The sequence below is a fragment of the Microcaecilia unicolor genome, chromosome 13 (genome assembly GCF_901765095.1).
Source record: "Microcaecilia unicolor chromosome 13, aMicUni1.1, whole genome shotgun sequence".
In the NCBI taxonomy this organism is placed as follows: domain Eukaryota; kingdom Metazoa; phylum Chordata; class Amphibia; order Gymnophiona; family Siphonopidae; genus Microcaecilia; species Microcaecilia unicolor.
Window position 1 is genome coordinate 78,357,597 of NC_044043.1, and position 18,500 is coordinate 78,376,096.

The following is an 18,500-nucleotide window of genomic DNA, read 5'->3' on the forward strand; positions in this document are numbered from 1 at the left end:
TGTCCTACTGCAAAACTGTATTTATTTGACAATCTTACTTATATGGAATCATGAATACACTCAACGTTGTGCTGCTGACGGGCCAATGTTGAGTGTTCACCTTTCTCTGTCATTATATATTTCGTAAGCCTTACAGAATGGGGTGTATACTGTTTTCTTGGGATCACTAGATTGCACAGAGCTCTGAAGGAGACTACTTACTATAGTCTGAGTTTGACTGTTAGCTCAGACAGCACTACCATGCATCTGTCAGGATCTTCAGTGTGTGCATCAGCGTGCAGGCCAGGCCTGGAGGATTAGTGTGCATAAGGCAGCTTTTCCTACGGGCAGATGGACAGACATTGATGATAGGTGGGAAGTCTAAGGAGGACTGCTTGTTTTTATTAAATCTTTCAGAGCTGCCAAGGGGGCTGACCTCCTATGCAGGGGATTTAGGACCTGATCCACCCACCCCTCCCACAACTCCTCCCAACTCCACGCACAACTCTGCCCCCGCCGAACCCCGCCCACAGTGGCACCAGCGGTAACCTCGCTTTCCTGCTGTAGCAGGAGAGGCCTTCTTAAAACGTTATCTCCTGCTGTCCCGGGACCAGCAGAAACAGGATATGACGTTTTAGGAGCACAGGAGATGACCTGCAAAAGTGGGAGACTTGGAAGGTCTGCTCTTTGCCTGTTGTTTTGTTCGCTGTGGCCACTTGTTGCTGTTCTTCCCATATAAGTTGCTTTTGTTGAGCTGTCATTAGAAGCAGATGTTAAGAGGTCCAGCCTGGTTGTTCAGTGGCAGGACCTGCCATGTGGAAGAAACTGGGTTCCCAGACGTACCAAGTCACATACAGTGGTGGAAATAAGTATTTGATCCCTTGCTGATTTTGTAAGTTTGCCCACTGACAAAGACATGAGCAGCCTACCCTTCAATTATGGGCTGCTCATGTCTTTGTCAGTGGGCAAACTTACAAAATCAGCAAGGGATCAAATACTTATTTCCACCACTGTACCTCATCTCACACATTCAGCGTCCCACTCAGGGCCGCTTTTTGAATGGGCTAAGGGGGCGGTTGCCATAGAAGGAGGGTCATCGGATCTCCAGGCTCTCTCCCTCTGCCACCTCCTGTGCTGCCGTTCCTCTGAGTCCGGGCCCCTGGTAGCAATGGGAAAGGACCGGGCCCAGCAATCGGCACTAACTTCCACACCAAGGAACCTTCTAGCTTTTCCGCTCATGAAGGCCTTGTTGGTACGGCCCCCTTTGATGCATATGCACACATGTAAGAGAGGATGGTACCAACAGGGCCTTCAACGAGTGCGTGGGGGCTTCTCAGTGGGTACGTTAGCGCTAGTACTGGGCCTGGTTCTTTCTCATTGCTTCTGGGGGAGGGCCGGACTCAGAAGTATGGCAGCACGGGAAGTGTCAGCTGGAGGGAGACAGTTTTAGCCAGTGGTGCTCCTAGGCTGGCTGATACCCGGGGCGGATCACTGATGCACCCCTCCCCCCTTGCAAAATTACACCCCCCCCCGGGTGCATTTTTACCTGCTGGGGGGGGGGGGGGAGGTGCCAAGCGCCTGTTGGCTCCGAGTCTGCTCGTTCCCTGGCTGCTGTTCCCTCTGCCCCGGAATAGGAAGTAACCTGTTCCGCACAGAGGGAGCAGCAGGGAGGGAACGAGTGGACTCGGAGCCAACAAGCACGCGGCCCCCCCCCAGCGGCGTGTACCCGGGGCGGACCGCCCCACCGCCCCCCCCCCCTTGGTACGCCACTGGTTTTAGCTGAAATGCCGGACTTTGGAGGGAGGGTAAGCAGGGGTGATGTTGGACTGAGGGAGGTGGGAATGGTGAGGGGGGCCAATGTTGAACTGAAGAAGGTGGGGAGATGAGAGAGTGGGTGATGCTGTATGGGTGGGTGGGAGTCAGGAAAGAGAGTTGGATAGAGGAGACAAGTGAAATACTGCATAGAGATGGGAAAGAGAGGGGAAATGCTGCTTATGGATGGAGGGGAAGGGAGAGGGGAAATGTATATGGATACAGGGGAAGAAAGAGAGAGGAAAAATACTGCATATGGATGGAGGGGAAGGGAGAGGGGAAATTTTGCATATAGATGGAAGGAATAGGCAAAAGTCAGATTTCTATACCTCCTCCAATCAGGTTCGCGGAGGATCTGGCTTTTTTTTTTATGTGCTGCCCTGGATCCTCTGCTGCCTCGGACATGGGGCTTCAACTTGCCCTTCTTTGCTCTGATCCTCTGCTGCCTCATTCTGCCCCAGATCCTGTGGGTGCCCAGGCTATGTCTCAACCTCCATGATTTCTTTCTTTAATATTAAAGTTGGATCTTACTTTAATGTAGAAAACCCAACAACCCCCCCCCCCCCCCCCCATAAGCTCCTGGGCAAGGTAAGCCCTGCTAAAGCAGAGTGGGCAGGGTGGAGAAGCAGCCACAGCAACCACTGGATCTAGGTAGCAGATAATCCAGGGCAGCCACAAGATTCTGCCGAGGCTTCACAGGATCTGGGTCAGATGAAAGAAGCAAAGGATCTGGGGGCAGAGCAGGACAAGTTAGAGCCCCAAGGCAGGAGAGGATCCAGAGTAGCACATAAGTAAAAGCCAGATCCATTGCAGACCCCATTGTAAGAGGTATAGGGCAGATTTGAAGGATTCAGCTTTTGACAAGTCCTGATGGAGGGAAACAGAAGGAAAGAGAGGGAGGATATGCCATACAGTGGAAGGGAAGGGAAAGGAAGAGAGGGGGGAGGAGATGCTGCACATGGATGGAGGAGGGGAAGGAACAGATGGAAAACTAGAATTTATTTTTTATTACATTTGTACCCTGTGCTTTCCCACTCATGGCAGGCTCAATGCGGCTTTCATGGGGCAATGGAGGGTTAAGTGACTTGCCCAGAGTCACAAGGAGCTGCCTGTGCCTGAAGTGGGAATCGAATTCAGTTCCTCAGTTCCCCAGGACCAAAGTCCACCACCCTAACCACTAGGCCACTCCTCCACTGTTGCTACTATTTGAGATTCTACATGGAATGTTGCTATTCCACTAGCAACATTCCAAGTAGAAGTCAGCCCTTGCAGAACGTCAGACTCACAGAAACAGAAGCCTGCGCAGCCTTCTATATGGAATGTTGCTAGTGGAATAGCAACATTCCATGTAGAATCTCCAATAGTATCTATTTTATTTTTGTTACATTTGTACCCTGCGCTTTCCCACTCATGGCAGGCTCAATGCGGCTTACATGGGGCAATGGAGGGTTAAGTGACTTGCCCAGAGTCACAAGGAGCTGCCTGTGCCTGAAGTGGGAATCAAACTCAGTTCCTCAGGACCAAAGTCCACCACCCTAATCACTAGGCCACTCAGAAGAGGACTGAAAATGGAATAAAGCTGAATGGAACAAAGCTGAATGGGAAAGATCAGTGCCAAAAGGAGGAGAGAAAAGAAATAGCTAGTGGATAGGAGCATAGACAAAGAGAAGCAGAACAAGAGACTGAGATGATCAGAAAAAATCATCAGACAGCAAAGGTAGAAAAAGTCATTTTATTTTCTGTTTACTGACTGGAATATGTCAGTTTTTGGAATGTGCTTTTGCCAGAACTAGTTTTAGACATGGTTGGGGCCTGCGAGAAACCTCACTCATTAGCCGTCAATCTCCAGCATTGAGGTGGTAAATCTCCAGCATTGGCAAGGGCCATTTTTGGCGTCTCTGGGTTTCATTCCTGGCTCAGGTCTGCTCACCTACACAGTGTCCAGGACCCCTGAAGAGGGGGGCAGGGAGCAAAAAGCATTGAGCAATGGTGCCACCTAGTGGCTAGATTTAGATCTTATGATTTGCCAGTTCTAAGATCTGGTTCTGATTGAGCTGGAGTGTGCTAGGTCACAAAAAAACAGAGAGCTGTTGATACTGATATGCAGTTCTTTATCCTGTATTGTAGGAGCATTAAAATAAATGTTATTAACCTATGGGTCTCTGTTTGCAGCACGACTTGCTGTAACTAGTCCATTGATTATTGCCCTGTGTCATGGAACACCATTATCAATAGGACAGCAAACAATCACTCAAGGGAAGGATAGGAAGGTGGGGACGGGGAGGGGTATTGTGGTGCTTGAGTTAGCAGAGAGGCAAATGATTGGGAACAAACTAAGCCACATGGGATTAACAGAGCAAAACTGCAGAGCTGAGGCAGCAGTATAGCCCTTCCCCCAGGCTTGTTTCACTAGTAGCTCAAGGTGAGTTACATTTAGGTACTTCCCAGTCCCTAGAGGTTTAAATCTAACTTCTAGGTGAGACAATGTCTTGCCAAGGATCACAAGGAGCAGCAGTGAGACTTGAACTGGCCTGGATGTTCAGACCAGTGCTCTAACCACTAGACTACTCCTCCACTCCATGAAGGTGAAGTCATGGAGACCATACCTTGCTAAAGATGTAAAAAGACTGGAAGCGATGCGAAGAAAAGCTACAAAAATGGTATGGGCTTTGCGTTGCAAACCGTACGAGGAGAGACTTGCCGACCTGAACATGTATACCTTGGAGGAAAGGAGAAACAGGGGTGGCATGATACAGACGTTCAAATATTTGAAAGGTATTAATCCGCAAACAAACCTTTTCTGGAGACAGGAAGGCGGTAGAACTAGAGGATGTGAATTGAGGTTGAAGGGTGGTAGACTCAGGAGTAGTGTCAGGAAGTATTTTTTCATGGAGAGGGTGCTGGATGCATGGAATGCCCTCCCAAGGGAGGTGGTGGAGATGAAAACGGTAATGGAATTCAAACATATGTGGGCAAGCACAAAGGAATGGCTCCGTGGAATCTTAGTGGAGATTGGGTGGCAACGCCGGTAATTAGGAAACAAAATGGGAGCTGGGCAGACTTCTACAATCTACGCCCTGATCGTGACTGAATAGATAGGGATGGGCTGGAGTGTAAATTTTAAGGGGCTTTGACGTTAGCTTCAGAACTTTTAGTACAAGAAGAGTGCTGGGAAGACTTCTATGGTCTGTGCCCTGAAAAAGGCAAGAACAAATCAAACTCTGGTATAGATATAAAGTATCGCATACCATGTAAATGAGTTTATCTTGCTGGGCAGACTGGATGGACTGTACAGGTCTTTATCTGCTGTCATTTACTATGTTACTATGTTATTCTTTGGGGTTCTACATGGAATGTTGCTACTAATTGGGATTCCGGAATCTTGTAACTCTTTAGGATTCCAGAACCTCCAGAACTTTTAGTACAAGAAGAGTGCTGGGCAGACTTCTACGGTCTGTGCCCTGAGAATGGCAAGGACAAAATCAGACTCTCCATGTAAAATGAGTTTATCTTGTTGGGCAGACTGGATGGACCGTACAGGTCTTTATCTGCCATCATTTACTATAAATCTAATCATGTCTCAAGGGTGATGCCTGGGTGCTGTACTTTGTCTTGACTATTTGCTGACTGGGTGGTCCCATTGCACACCAGGTAATGGAAGTGAGATTGGAAAACTCACTTCCCCCTGCTCCGAGGAGATGCAGAACCCTGGGTCCCGTATTATGTGCGGCCTGGTTTCAGGTAACATACACAGGCTACACTTTGCTCAGGTAGGGGCATGCTGCATGGCAAGAGCAGGGAATTTAGCAGAGGAGTTTCCACAGATAAAACTGTATGGGGAAGAAGGTATGTAAGGAAGAAATGCTTCTCCTGTGAAGTCTCACTGCTAAACCACAATTAAATCTTTAACTTGATTATGGCTATGGACTTCACTTTGCCCAGGCATGCTTTACAAGACAAAAAACTCATGCAATTAAATGAATAAAGGCAGCCTGTGTGTGTGTGTGTGTGTGTGGAAGGGAGTTTGATAGGGCGTTGTTACTGTAGGTATTGCTGGTAGTCTAAATATACAGCCTTTACTGTTCTTCTGTTTAATTTTTGTTTACATTAAAATTCTAATCCCCAGGGCATCGGGCAGTGAGTGGCAGATTCAGAAACAGTAAAGGCTGTAAATTTAGATTACCAGCGATACCTGCAGTAACAGTGCCCTATCAAACTCCCTTAAATGGGCTCCATCTCGACATCAGCTGAAGTCTATAGACCAGTAAAATGCTCTGCTGGAAGGTTTTTGTTGCTATTACAAATGACATGTGTTTGTTTTCGGGCAGTTGCATCCCAAACTTTTGTCCACTATGACCCCATTTTAACAGTTAATTCATATGGCCCCAGATGATGATGTAAATAAAATGCCAGGAGCTCCACTCCACCCCTCTTCCTCATCGGCTTCCTCTTTCCCCCACTTTTCCGAAGTATGAAGGCAGCAGCGGTCAGCATAGGGCCCGGTGTGTCTGCTCATACACCCAAGTCCTCTGCATGAGCTTCCAGGAGGAAGGGGCAGGGGCTGTGAACGTTCACTGACTCACAGGCCGCCACGCTGACTGCCACTACTGTAGCAGCCTTAGCCAGTTGGTCGGGAACAATGGTGGATTTTCACTTTACAAACTATTAACCCTAAAGGACTTAACGAGAGCATTGAATGGAATACTATTATTTGATTTGTTTCATCTGTATGAACTTCTAGTATATCTGTGTGATCTTAGGCTTTAGCAAAATCTTTTTATATAAAGTTTGTTGTTGTAGTGACGTCAGTAAAAGACGATTCCGGTACGAAGCTTTAATAGGGGCGCCTATTTAAGCTACAATAGCATCTGTTAGAAGGGTCTCGCGGTGTCTTCTCGTTATACAAATAAAGAGTGAGGGCGGCCTTAACCCTAGTCCTTGAAGAAAGTACTTGAAACCCGCGGAGTCGGGCGGTTTCAGGGGAAGGCGGTTGGACTACTAACATTAAACATGCCTCAATCCTTCCCCCACGTCTCTTCATCTCGTCCTTCTCTATACAATTGCATTATCTCTGTGACTTTTTTACCCACACATTGTATTACCTCTTTGATACCTTGTATTTGTCATAGAGGTAATACAAGGTATCAAAGAGGTGACACTTTGTACTCATACATTGTGTTATCCCTGTGATACTTTGTACCCAAACATTGTGTCATCTCTGTGATACTTTGTGCCCCTACATTGTAAGCCACACTGAACCTGCTATCGAGCGGGAAAGAGCGGGGTATAAATGCAATAAATAAATAAATGTACAATTTTTGCCCTCATTTTCAGCGAGGCATTTCTAAGAAAGATAAGTGCATTTAAATAACTATGCCATTCTTGTCTTATTTGATGATACCAGGTGCAGGTTGAAACACTATAAAGTATTGTGGAAGATGCCATATTAATAGCACTTGTGTGTTTTTTATTGTAATTTAAAAAACACAAAAAAACCTTAAAAGAGTAACCCGATGAAAGAAGTGCTATGCCACCAGTTAGCAGTACTATTGTCTGCTTAAAAGAGTGGGTAATACCTGAGGGTACTCTACAAAAAATATTATATATTCATGAATGGCTATGATATTTGTGACTTGGTATAGGTAGCATTAGTCCTGGTTTCTATAGCAATCATATATTTTATGTTACCAGAGATAGGGATATTTAGAATTCGGACTACCACTACTGGGCATAGCAGGGGCGTAGCCAGACAACAGATTTTGGGTGGGCCTAGGCAATAATTGGGTGGGCACCAAGTGTTCTCCCCCCCCCCCTCCAAAAAAAATTATCTCAGCTGGTGGGAAAACGCTACTTTCTACCTTGGCAGCAGGCATGCACTGAAAACTGAGCATGCGCAGGTGCCGGTGTTGTGAAGAGTAGCATTTTCGTTACCATCTGGGGGATATCTTCAGCTGGCAGAGCTTGGGATTCCCATCAGTTACCACTAAACATTTGCCGCTGTTGGGTGGGCCTGAGCCATAAATGGGTGGGCCCTGGCCACCCAAGCCCGCCTGTGGCTACGCCACTGGGGCATAGGTCACAGTGGAAGTGCAGAGGGAGTGAAAGCCTAAGGATGTGCATAACTCTTAGCTTCATGTAAGTCGTATGCATGGTAAGGTGCAAATAAGTGCAACGCACTTGTCCTTGCCGTTGAGTTGACATATTTTACTGCACCAATGCCACCTTTCGCCTGTATTCTGTAATAGCTTAGGCCAGAGGTTTTCAACCCAGTCCTCGGGGCATACCTGTCCAGTTGGGATTTTCAAGATATTCCCGTTGAATTCAGTGGGGATATCCTGAAAAACCCAAATGGGTGTGCACTGTGGACTGGGTTGAAAACCTCTGGCTTAAGCAATACCTAAATACTGTTACAGAACTGATGTTAAGCACAGCTTTTTTTGTGCTGTAAATTTATAGAATTGACACCTAAATGTTTTTCCCATAGATATGTGCAGTACGTGCTCCTTAGACGCTCGTGCTAGTACGGGCATGGCGAGCGGTGATTCTTCCCGCTCGATGGAACTGTATTAGAACTAATCAACATTGATCTCTTAATTTGGTTACTTCAATCACATTGTTATTATTTAACACTTTATTCTACCTTATATTTTGCATATCCGATATGTATTATTTCCTTTATTTCTAATTTTTCTTGGTATCTAAAATACCTTAATTGTAACAATACTTTGTTCTTCTCATACCGTTTATGACGATTGTCATTGCGGCATAATGTAAGCCACATTGAGCCTGCAAAGAGGTGGGAAAATGTGGGATACAAATGCAGCAAATAAATAAATAAATAAATAAATATGTGAAGGGCCTGAATTACTAAGACTATTCTCTCATCCCATGTCTATGGGAAGAAACTGTGATGAATCAGACCCAAATTAGGAAGAGCCGTTTGGATCTGTGCTTTACATTTTAATTCATTTGGCCCAAACATTCGTGAAGTAGGAACTTTCAGCTCTCTTATATGTAATAGTAATCTTAAGCACTGGTGGTTGGGAGGTGGGGATAGTGCTGGGCAGACTTATACGGTCTGTGCCAGAGCCGGTGGTTGGGAGGCGGGGCTGGTGGTTGGGAGGCGGGGATAGTGCTGGGCAGACTTATACGGTCTGTGCCAGAGCCGGTGGTGGGAGGCAGGGTTGGTGGTTGGGAGGCGGGGATAGTGCGGGGCAGACTTATATGGTCTGTGCCAGAGCCGGTGGTTGGGAGGCGGGGCTGGTGGTTGGGAGGCGGGGATAGTGCTGGGCAGACTTGTACGGTCTGTGCCAGAGACGGTGGTTGGGAGGCAGGGCTGGTGGTTGGGAGGCGGGGATAGTGCTGGGCAGACTTGTACGGTCTGTGCCCTGAAGAGGACAGGTACAAATCAAAGTAGGGTATACACAAAAAATAGCACATATGAGTTATCTTGTTGGGCAGACTGGATGGACCATGCAGGTCTTTTTCTGCCATCATCTAATATGTTACTATATTTTTATAGAGGATAAAAGGCCTCTAGTCCAGCTAATGAGATTCCTTGGAGACATAATGGCTATGCTGTTTAGCAGGGCCAGTGTTAAAAATGCTGGGGTCCAAGGCAGACATTTGGAAAGGGGCTCCAAAGCTCACCAATAGACTAAGAGGTGTATTTTCAAGGAACTTAGACTTATAAAGTTCCAGTGGCGTAGTGGGGGCGGCTACCACCCGGGGCAGATCACCGCTGCACCCCCCCACCCCGGGTGCAGACCAATATGGCACCCCCCCCCCCCGGCGCAGCGCCACCCCATTGACACAGTCCCCACCTGCCTACGAGCTCTGTCCATCTGCAGACGAAGATGGCACCCCCCCACCGGCATGGATCCCCCCGGCATAGTGCCACCCCCCCCGACACGGTCCCCACCTGCCTACGAGCTCCATCCACCTGCAGTGCTGCTGTAAAGAAGAAATCGCTTCGTCGGCCCTTCCCTCACTCACTGTGTCCCACCCTTGAGGAAATAGGAAGTTACGTCAGAGGGCGGGACACAGTGAGTGAGGGAAGGGCCGTCTGCAAATGGACGGAGCTCATAGACAGATGGGGACTGTGTCAGGGGAGAGGCGCTGCGCAGGGGGGGTGGACGGATGTACCCCCCATCCGTTGACACCCGGGGCGCCCCGCCCTTGCTACGCCACTGTAAAGTTCCATAGGTTACTATGGAACTTTGTAAGTCTAAGTGCTTTGAAAATATGCCTCTATATTTCCTTGATCTTCAGATAGTCTTGGGGGTCCCCTAGAGCACAGGGGTCCAGGGCAACTGCCCTGTTTGTACCTCCCTAAAACCTGCCCTGCATGTACAAGAACACCTCCCAGTATGCCACAAAGGTCAATTTCCCTGACACACTAGTACTCAGATCAGTGAGGATTACACGGTGCAGTACAGATGTGGATACAGCTTCACACGCAAAGCAAAATATGAAAAAAAAATGGTGCCCCAGAATGAAGCAAATGTGTTTACCTTCTGCACACCCAGAGACACTTATTGGTGTAACACCACTGGCCATAAGAAGATCTTCCCAAATAAAAGGCCTGATCTATTTGTCTGTGGGTAAAAACCTTAGTAAACCAAACCCAATGTTTGCAGTTGATTTCCTATTATTTCTCACTCAATTTCGCTCTTTCTTAGGTAGTCATCACTTTTGACATGAAAGATTTGGCCTTAAACCTAACAGCAAAGTGTACAAGATAACAATAAGTTAAAATTTTTCACACCATCCCTTCTAAAACCAAAATAATAAATGAATATTTTGCATAACCTCGTTGTTGGGTGTCCATGACACTGTGTTCAAGATGTGATACCCTCCCCTCTTGCATTTCATATTGGAATTAGAAAAGGTGCAGAGAAGGGCGACAAAGATGATTAAAGGGATGGGACGACTTTCTTATGAGGAAAGGCTAAAGCGGCTGGGACTCTTCAGCTTGGAGAAAAGGCAGCTGAGGGGTGTTATGATAGAGGTCTATAAAATAATGAGTGGAGTGGAAAAGATAGATATGGAGCGTCTGTTTACGCTTTCCAAAAATACTAGGACAAGGGGGCATAGGATGAAGCTGGAGTGCAGTAAGTTTAAAACAAATAAGAGAAAAATTTTCTTTACTCAGCGCGTAATTCGACTCTGGAATTCGTTGCCGGAGAATGTGGTTAAGGCGGTTAGCTTAGCAGAGTTTAAGAAAGGTTTGGACGGCTTCCTGAAGGAAAAAGCCATAGAATGCTATTAAATGGACGTAGGGAAAAATTTACTATTCCTGGGACAAGCAGTACAAAATGCTTTGCTCAGTGGATCTTGTCGGGTGATTGTGACCTGGATTGGCCACCGTCGGAGACAGGGTGCTGGGTAGATGGATCTTTGGTCTGTCCCAGTGTGGCGATGCTTATGTCTAATGTCTTAAAATGATATTTCAAGACCGTAGTCTCTGGAAAGTATCCTGACACTGAAGTTTCTGGAGTCTGCTCCATTGCTCAGTGAGGTTAATAAAGGTTCAACAAGTAGAGTTTCCCTTGATAACTAAATCCTGCACACCTGTGGTGTCCCACATTCTGAAGAATGATTACTGGGGCAGTGGAGTGGCAGTTAACGCCCTCCACCCCATCCTTCCAGTTTAGGGTTACCCTATTCGCAGAGACAAAAAAGAGGACACAAAAAATAAAAAAGGTTGCCACCTTTGCTAAAGAAATATTTAATCGTAGCAAATGTGTAAATGGTTTTAAGACAGTTAGTAAGCACACATCAAAGTGACTGACTTACAGTACAGCAGTGGCATAGCGAGGGCGGCTGACACCTGGGGCGGGTCGCCACTGCGCACCCCCCCTCGGCGCACGCACCCCCCCTCGGAGTGCATTCTTACCACTGGCGCTCCGCCCCGAGTGCACGTCGTCGCTGGGAGCTGCGTCGGCTCTGCTGGTTCCCTGCTCTCTCTGCCCCGGAACAGGAAGTAACCTGTTCTGGGGCAGAGAGAGCAGGGAACCAGCGGAGCCGACACCCCCCCCAGCGGCGTGCACCCGGGGCGGACCGCCCCACTGCCCCCCCTTTCTACGCCACTGCAGTACAGCAGTAGATAATCTACTTTTCAAAAATGTCCAGATTTGAGTTTGACTGAGTCTGAGCCCAAGCATGCTTGTGTCAAAAGAGTGGATATCTCTCAACAACTTTAGCTGGCTGCTGAGATATATATGAAAGTTTTTACATATGCTTAAAGTTGTGCTGCATGAGTAAAATTGCTTTGACAGATTCAACCAGCAGGGAAACAGAGAGATCAGCAATGCCATTCTCTTTAACACCCCCATGTGTACAGACTAATAGGCTAGAGATGGTTCCTCTCATTATGTGAGTAGGTGTATTGCTCATAGGCCCATATAAAAAAAGGCCATTTTCTTAAAAATTAAAAAACCTGGAGGACATATCTGAAGAAGTCCAAAAGGAGGACATGTCTGCTTAAAAGAGGACATATGGAGGCATATTTTCAAAGCATTTAGACTTACAAAGTTACATAGTAACCTATGGTTATCAATAGAAATCAAACAAAATAAAACATGGAAAAGAAAATAAGATGATACCTTTTTTATTGGACATAACTTAATACATTTCTTGATTAGCTTTCGAAGGTTGCCCTTCTTCCTCAGATCGGAAATAAGCAAATGTGCTAGCTGACAGTGTATATAAGTGAAAACATTCAAGCATTACTGTGACAGTCTGACAGGGTGGGAGGAGGGGGGTGGGTAGGAAGTATGCAAGGGGACATCAAAGCATATCATTGATATTTTAACAGGATGGGTGTGGATAGGTGAGGGGAGGGTGATATTCTAACAGGATGGGTGTCCACCCTGTCAGACTGTCATAGTAATGCTTGAATGTTTTCACTTATATACACTGTCAGCTAGCACATTTGCTTATTTCCGATCTGAGGAAGAAGGGCAACCTTCGAAAGCTAATCAAGAAATGTATTAAGTTATGTCCAATAAAAAAGGTATCATCTTATTTTCTTTTCCATGTTTTATTTTGTTTGATTTCTATTGATAACCTTAAGAGTGGACTAACAACGGCTACCACACTCCTCTACTTATAGTAACCTATGGAATTTTGTAAGTCTAAGTGCTTTGAAAATGAGCCCCATGGTAACCCTATTCCAGTTAGGGCCTATGGTCTCCACTGAACTCAGGCCTTCTTCCAGTCTGTGCTGCAGAGGAGAGAGAGAAAGGTCTGCAATCAAAGCTTGCCTCTGTAGGTAGGTAATTAGCATTTCTCTCCCCACCTGATCCCTCTGCTAGTTCATCACCCTGAACTCAGGGCAGAGGAGAGGGAAAATCCAAGCTTGGGAGGGAAAAGTCTGCTGCAGGAAAGAAACCCAGGAGTGAAGAGGAGGGAAAGGAGAGCTTTTGAGAGGGAGATTTCCAGAGCTCTCCTTGTCCTATTCCCTCTAAGGTCCAGGGCACTTATCTGTCTGCTGAAGCAGTAATGAGAAATTGGGGCTGGTAACAGTCAGTGTCTTGTCTTTTAGAATTTGTATTATTTGTTTTTTTTTTTCTTCAAATCTTCCACTTCTCTGTGCTCCAAAGAGAAATAAGTCAGCAGCTTGAGAAACATCTTTCTAGGGAATCAGTAGGGATGGGCACAGGCAAAATAAAACAAGCAAAAAAATTGGTTTTGGATTTTTTTTGTACTTTTTCCTGACTTTCAGATGTGAATTTTTTTTTCAGTTCATTTTAGAAATTTTTATTAAAAAAATAATATGTATTAGAACTTTTTACTGCATGCAACTTGAATGTATGATACAGGATAATGGGGGAGATTCTATATATGCTCCCGGATTCTATATATGACGCCTAGATTCTGCACGCAGATACGCGCATAAATTAATTGGTGTAACAAGATAATCAGCATTTTTCACAGCACTTAAACAATAACGAGCACTAATTGGCAATAATTATAATTTATGCATGGAAATCGCTAAGCGTATTCTATAAAGAACTGTGCCTAAATTGCAAAGTGTGCAATTCAAAATAAATATGTGTAGCTTAAAAGGGGCATATTTATGGGCATTTTGTGGGCGTTCCAAAATTTCCACGCGTAGTTGCAGAATACAGGTCAGTGCGCCTAAATCTACGTGCCTTGATTTACACCAGGTTTTTATTGGCTTAAATGCACATGCATAGATTTAGGTGCTACAGTAAGCGTTTAAACAATACTGATCCTGACTGATACAAGAATAATTGAAGGGTGCCCACCGTTGGTAAGTCAGCCTCTGGGAGACGGAGGGTAGGACTCACAACTGCAATGCCAGTAAGGATGGCTGGGCAGGCACCCCAACAAAATATCCTGGACAAAATAGCCCGACAAAATAGCCTTGTAACAAAATAGCCCCATAACATCCTTTGATAAAATATTCCCTGCAACAAATTAGCCCATAACCCTTCACAAAAATAAGAAGTATAGTAAAAACTCTGTCTCCCTCTCACTGAGGGGTCCAGCATCTCTTCTCCCCCTCTATCCCCCACTGCCTCATCTGAGCTCCCTCTCTTCCTTTAACTCCCGGTCCAGTGCAGCATCTTTCTTTCCCCACCCCCATGTTTTGTCATCTCTGTCCTACTACCCCCTTTCCTGCATTCTGGCACTTCTCTCTCTTCCTTCCCTTCCCTCCCTTCCCACGGTCTGGAAATGCATCTCTTACCTTCCCTTCCCACTCACCTCCCAGCATAGTTCAGCATGTTTCCCTCTTACCCCTGCCTACCCTCTACGGTTCGGTATATCTCACCCTTCCCCCCCCCCCAAGCAATCCTCCAATGTTCCTGTAGGCGACCAACAGCGTCAACAAACTGCTTTGGCTGGCCCTGGAAGCGTTCTCTCAGTTGTGTCCTGAAGTGGGACACAACAGAAAGAAGACTGCCAGGGCCCACCAAAGCAGCTTGTTTTCCTTGATGACACTGCTGGTGGCCCACAGGAACATTAGAGGATCACCAAGGAGGGGGAGGGGAGGGGGAGACTGATAATGGACCGCACAAGGCAGGCAGGAGGAAAAGGGAGACATTCTGGACAGTGAGCACTGAAACTGGGGTGGCAAAGGGGAAACATACCTCGACTCAAAGCAGAGGCAGGACTCAAAAAAACATACAGTTGCAGGAGCAGAACAGGTAAAATACTTGGAGGCGGACTCTTTTGTTGGAGGGGGGGCTCATTTGTCAGGGGCCAAATGGCCAAATTGTGGGCAGGCCCTTTTGTCAGGGGCTGATTTGCTGGGGGCTATTTTCTCAGAAGCTTTTTTGTCAGGGCTATTTTGTGTTTGAGCCTTATTTGGGGGCTTTTTTGCTGACTGGGCATGTCTGTATGTGGATTTTATTGCCCTTTGGATCAGCTTGCTTGCCACAGGTTTAGAAAGACTTACGTCTACATCAATTCAAGTTCTTTCCTGTAGTGGTTGACTCTGTCCTGAAGATTCATTTTCTCTTGGTCCCACTGCAAGCTCTGCCTCCTCAATTATCACTATTAGCAGGAGATTTCTTAATGTGCTTGTTTGTGCATTGTGCCTTTTCTATGGAAACGTACAGCATAGTGGTGTCACCGCTACAGTGATCCTGGGCAGGCGACATGTGACGTCTGATACTTGTCGAGTATTTCTAAGCGACTTACTAGTTAATAGACACAGAACTGGAGAGTATTATACGTGCATTTATGGACTCACAAATGTTTTCTTGCATCTGGAAAGAAAGAGGGAAACATGGATAAGCAGTTAGGGACCATGGAAATAAAATTAAAGTAAGACATCCCCTAGACTCCCACAGATCAGGTGTAGATTGTACCAAGTGATGGTGGCAGTGCAGGGATGCTGGGTGGTGGTGGTGGGGGGTTAGTTATGTCTCTTTTTACCCACTGGGTAATGGTTTCTAATTCCGTAATGAAGTACACAGGTTTCTTTGCTGTGTAAGTGCACAACCACTGGGCTCCAGCATCTGTCGACTGTTCTTTTTGTATTGGAGGGGGAGGTGTGAGGGAAGGGAGTCACTTCTGCTTCCCCATAGCAATATCCCTGCCACATATTGCATGTTTTCTTACATTAGCATCAGCTCCAGGGGTCCAATAACCTACTTATATTTTCATATTGTTGGGTTTTGACATCAACAAAGGAAACCTCTTTACAAAGTAATACTCTAATCATAATCATGACAAATTAGCATAATGATGACTAAGAACAGGACTATGCAAGAAGCAGGGACTGTCTATTTTATCTGTTGTAAAGCAATGCGTGTGCATGGTAGCTCTATAACTGATAGTTTCTTTGTCTACAATCAGTCTCTAAGTTAATAGTAATAATATTAAAGATAATGGTGTTGTGTAGACCAAAGTGCCATATGGCTAATCAGAAGGTCTCAGATAATTATTTGTTGGTCCTCCTCAAAGCCCCGCCATCTTTCTACTCACCCTTGTTCTCTTCCTGTAGATCACTGGTTCTCAAACCTATCTGGGGGAGCAGCAGCCTGTTGGGTTTTCAGGATATTCACAGTGACTATGCATGAGAGAGATTTGGGTTCCTACTGCCTCTATTATATGCATATTTAATATAATAAGTCAATAAAACCACCTTTAATATTCTTCTGAATTAAATATATGACTTTATTACATCCCAACCTCAAGCAGTCTGCTGGTTTACTCCATCTTGAGGTTTGTCCAAGAGTTTGAAAATTGTTTGTCGGTCTCTGTTCCTGATTACGCCGGTAAGGTGAAACATGATGTCACGTAGAGCTGAGCTTAGGCGAACGTGGGGATTTTGACGTTGAATGAGTTGCCTAACCCTTTGAACTCCAAAAAAAAGTTGCTCTTGGTATGGAAAAGGTTGACAGCATAAAAGGAGCAACTGCATTCATCCAGATAGACCAACAATAAATTTGAAAAGATTTGGTTCTGTATTGGCATTGGAAAACGTCATCAGTGATTTATGATTAACAATGATAAGACAAGAACATTACTGATGTGGGACAATAGTCACTGGATACATTTTTTGAAATGTTAGATTTATGGACTGTTGAATAATTTCCGTATATGATAATTTATGTTTATCAGTTCAGGCTTTAATAATTTCTGTATATGATATAATGGTCATTTCTGTTTGTCAGTTCAAGCTTTATTTAAACTAAGCTTTTTGGGGGTTCCTGGTGCAGCTTTGTAGAAGAGGCTCTAAATGACTTGAAGATAAATCCAGATAAAACTAATATCTTAGAGCCAGTGGCGTAGGAAGGGGGGGGCGGTCCGCCCCGGGTGCACGCCGCTGGGGGGGGGGGTCGGCTTCACTGGTTCCCTGCTCCCTCTGCCCCGGAACAGGTTACTTCCTGTTCCAGGGCAGAGAGAGCAGGGAACCAGCGGAGCCGACGCAGCTCCCAGCGACGTGCACTCGGGGCAGATCGCCCCTCGCCGCTTCCCTATGCAAGTACGAATGCGCTCCGTGGGGGGGGGTGTGCTCCGGAGGGGGGAGGGTGCTCACTGAGGGGGGGTGCACAATGGCGACCCGCCCCAGGTGTCAGCCGCTCTTGCCACGGCACTGCTTAGAGCACATATGACCAGGGCAAAAGGAGCTCATTTGGGGCTCTGGGATAGTGATCGCTGTTTGAGATGTAAAAGTGGAAGGGGCACCCTCATTCACACTTTTCTGGAGTGTCCCGCTCCATCTCTATGGAATGAGGTATTTCCTTTGCTTCACAGGGTTGCTCAGAGAGAGCTGGATTATAGTACCCTATTCCTGGGGGATCAGGGGCTTTTACAAACTCAGCAATTGACTCAGCCCCAGAGGCGTTTCTTATATGTGTCAATTCTGCTGGTCAAGAAAACTATATTGCAGTTCTGGATATCTTCAGAACCAGTGCCATGGGACGGGTGGACTGCGAAACTCAGAGGGATAGGTAGACATGAAAGTCAGCTAATTCTAAATCCACTAAATTGGACAATAGATCATACGCTCTGTTGTGGACATGCTGCTTGGACATGCTGGATAAATGAGAGGGCGGGAGAGAGGGGAGGGGTGGCGCTGTATGAATGGGTGGTTGTGAGGAGGATGTTAGAGGGTGGATGTTGAGTTACAAGGATCAGTGGAAGCGAGTTAATGTTCTTTGGGATGTATGGCTTACTAAAAAAAAGCAGAAAAAGTCAAGGCGGAGATACGTGTTTGTACTGATGGGTTACAGAGCACACTTATAGTTCATCCTGATACCTGTGTTCAGTGTGGTACTTGTTACCTGTTTTGATGTCTGTGTAACTCTCTGTATTGACAAAGGAAAAAAAAACCCCTAATATCTCGTGGGTAGGAGGTAGAGATGTGAAAGTACCACAAATTAAAATTAAATTATCTACAGCTGAAATTCCACTCCAGTTGCACATTAAAATTCTTGGAGTGACATTAGGTTCTGCACTTAGTATAGACAAACACATGAATGAAACAGTTAGGAAAAGCATTTAGTAAACTCCAGTTGTTGTGCCGAATCAAACCATTTTTAGATCCTTTTCAATTACAAACAGTTTTGTTAGCAGTGATTGTGTGAACTAGATTACTGCAATATCGTTTTGTTAGGTTTGACAAACTCACAAATGCAAAGATTATAGATGGTGCAGAATGCAGCAGCCAAATTGATCTTGAGGGGGTGAGGGTGGGATGCACTGATTACGTTACTCCATTCTTA

The 18,500-nt window shown here is 45.9% G+C and overlaps 1 protein-coding gene across 2 annotated transcripts in view; it reads left to right on the forward strand.

The window, feature by feature from the left end:
- The window catches only part of TP73 (tumor protein p73), a 240,611-nt gene that overhangs the window by 70,861 nt on the left and 151,250 nt on the right, over window positions 1-18,500 (forward strand). The gene's annotated exons all lie outside the window — the stretch shown is intronic.